This window comes from Salvelinus sp. IW2-2015, unplaced genomic scaffold (genome assembly GCF_002910315.2).
Source record: "Salvelinus sp. IW2-2015 unplaced genomic scaffold, ASM291031v2 Un_scaffold16496, whole genome shotgun sequence".
NCBI classification, from domain to species: Eukaryota; Metazoa; Chordata; class Actinopteri; order Salmoniformes; family Salmonidae; genus Salvelinus; species Salvelinus sp. IW2-2015.
The window spans coordinates 831,748-835,095 of record NW_019957613.1 but is presented as its reverse complement, the minus strand read 5'-3'; positions in this window follow the sequence as shown (position 1 = coordinate 835,095).

The following is a 3,348-nucleotide window of genomic DNA, read 5'->3' as shown; positions in this document are numbered from 1 at the left end:
GTCAGACGGGCAAGCAGAGTGGTCAGGCAGGCGGGCTCAGAGTCAGGACGGGAGCAGAGTGGTCAGGCAGGCGGGCTCAGAGTCAGGACGGGCAGCAGAGTGGTCAGGCAGGCGGGCTCAGAGTCAGGACGGGCAAGGCAGAGTGGTCAGGCAGGCGGGCTCAGATCAGGACGGCAGCAGGTGTCAGGCAGCGGCTCAGAGTCAGACGGCAAGCAGAGTGGTCAGGCAGGCGGGCTCAGAGTCAGGACGGGCAAGCAGAGTGGTCAGGCAGGCGGGCTCAGAGTCAGGAGCGGGCAGGCAGAGTGGTCAGGCAGGCGGGCTATCCAAGAGTCAGGACGGGCAAGCAGAGTGGTCAGGCAGGCCGGGCTCAGATGTCAGGAACGGGCAAGCAGAGTGGTCAGGCAGGCGCAGCTCAGAGTCAGGAGCAGGAGGCAGAGTGGTCAGGCAGGCGGGCTCAGAGTCAGGGAACGGGCAAGGCAGAGTGGTCAGGCAGGCGGAGTCAGAGTCAGGACGGGCAAGAGTAGTGGTCAGGCAGGCGGGCTCAGGAGTCAGGACGGGCAGAGTGGTCAGGCAGGCGGGCTCAGAGTCAGGACGGGCAAGCAGAGTGGTCAGGCAGGCGGGCTCAGAGTCAGGACGGGCAAGGGTCAAAATCAGGAGGGCTAGAAAAGAGAGACTGGGAAAAACAGGCGCTGAGAAAAAAAAACGCTTGTTGACTTGACAAACAAGACAAAGTGGCACAGAGAGACAGGAAACACAGGGATAAATACACTGGAGATAATAAGCGACACCTGGAGGGGGTGGAGACAAGCACAAGGTGAAACAGACAAGAAAACTCCCAGATTGCGGAAATAAATAAATGAAATCAATGATGAGAGAATAGCCAGATTAACTGATATGTAAAATAACAGTGAAGATGATACTCTTTAACTAAGAGCAGAGATGTATTATAGGTAATGAATGTGTAGGGGACTTCTAAGAATGGTCCAGACTTTGTGGCGCAGCCGAAAGATACATTATTTCAGCTGAACAGCATACTGCGTACCCCCAAACCATTTAATGTCTTCCCTTACAATAAAAAAAKCCCACATGAAACGGTTTTCACATGTTGATCTGGACGGTTAATATAGACACACGAGGTCCGTTGTTCACTTGTAAAACTATATGTTCACCAGCTTTAGAAAGCAAGAGTTTTTACTCACAGAAGTAACAGCACATGGTGGTAAAACACTTAGAAACTTAGTGTTAGTCACAAGCGGGTTACCTAAAACTATAGGACTGTAGGTACTACTATGGCTGACCCTGTAAAATAACACATTTTACTATGTGACAACAAAACATATATATGTTTGATAATTTTTAGCAATAAACGTACACTATATATACAAACTTGTGTGGACACCCCTTCAAATTAGTGGATTCGGCTATTTCAATCATAACCGTTGCTGACAGGTGTATAAAAAAAATCGAGCACACAGCCATGCAATCTCCATAGACAAACATTGGCAGTAGAATGGCCTGACTGAAGAGCTTAGTGACTTTCAACGTGGCACTGTCATAGGATGCCACCTTTCCAACAAGTCAGTTCGTCAAATGTCCACCCTGCTAGAGTTGCCCCGGTCAACTGTGAATGCTGTTATTGTGAAGTGGAAACGTCTAGGAGCAACAACGGCTCAGCCGCCAAGTGGTAGGCCACACAAACTCACACAATGGGACCGCCATGTGCTGAAGCACTTAAAAATRGTCTCTCCTCGACACTCCCTACCGAGTTCCAAACTGCCTCTGGAAGCAACGTCAGCACAAGAACTGTTCGTCGGGAGCTTCATGATATGCGTTTCCATGGCCGAGCAGCCGCACACAAGGCTAAGATCACCATGCACCATCACCATAATGAATCACGCTTCATTATCTAGTACTAGTACTAACTAGTCACTATCTAGCAGTCCGACGGATGAATCTGGGTTTGGCGGATGCCAGGAGAACACTACCTGTCCATATGCATAGTGCCAACTGTAAAGTTTGGTGGAGGAGGAATAATGGTCTGAGAATGTTTTTCATGGTTCGGGCTAGACCCCTTAGTTCCAGTGAAAGGAAATCTTAATGCTACAGCATACAATGACATTCTAGATGATTCTGTGCTTCCATTGTTGTGGCAACAGTTTGAGGAAGGCCCTTTCCTGTTTCAGTATGACAATGCCCTCGTGCACAAAGCGAGGTCCATACAGAAATGGTTTATCGAGACCGGTGTGGAAGAACTTGACTGGCCTGCACAGAGCCCTGACCTCAACCCCATCGAAACACCTTTTGGATGAATTGGAACACCAACTGTGAGCCAGGCCTAATTAATGCAACATCAGTGCCCGACCTCACTAATGCTCTTGTGGCTGAATGGAAGCATGTCCCCGTAACAATGTTCCAACATCTAGTGGAAAGCCTTCCAAGAAGAGTGGAGGCTGTTATAGCAGCAAAAGGGGGGACCAACTCCATATTAATGCCCATGATTTTAGAATGACATATTCGACGAGCAAGTGTCCACATACTTTTGTTCTAACTGGTCTCCAGCAATAGAATGCCGACAATAGTCGTGCTGGCTGCCTAGGCTAAATTCTAACATTAGTTGGCTAAATAGCTAATGTTAACTGGCTGGCTGGCTTGCTGATCATCCTTCTTCAAGATGTTCAAACGTTCATAGATGACCAACAGGGTCAAATAATAATCACAGTGGTTATAGAGGCACCCTCTATAACAGGTCACCACCTCAGGAGTAAATGTCCCTTGGCTTTTCATTGCCGTGCATTCAGAGGTCGAGACAGCAGGTGCGGTAGAGCGAGAGGGAGAGAGAGAGAGGAGGGGGGGGGGTCGAAACACAATAACTTAACATGTGACGTTCATGTGGTTTTTCTGTAAGGGGTGTTTGAAATTGGAAGGACTAGACGCTGAGAGAGAGGGCTGGTCAGAAGGATTAGACACTGAGAGAGAGAGAGAGCTGGCCAGATACGGATAACATAGACTTGAGAGAGTAGAGCTGGGCCCAGAGGTTTTTGCCGCTGACTTATTGACACTGATGGGAGAGCTGCCAGTAAGGATTTGACTGAGAAGAGGAGCTGGCCCAGTTAACGGTACTTAGACCAGAGCTGAAAGAGAGTGTGGCCAGACGGACCAGTCACTGAGGGAGAGAGCCTGGACCAGAAGGACTAGACACTCTGAGAGAGACGGGCTGGCCATCGACGGACTAGGACACTGAGAGAGAGCTGGCAGAGGATTAGACATGAGAGAGAGCAGCTGGCCGACGGCCTACGGTGGAACTTTGACATGAGGGATGAGAGCTGGCTCAGAAGGATTCTTATAGGA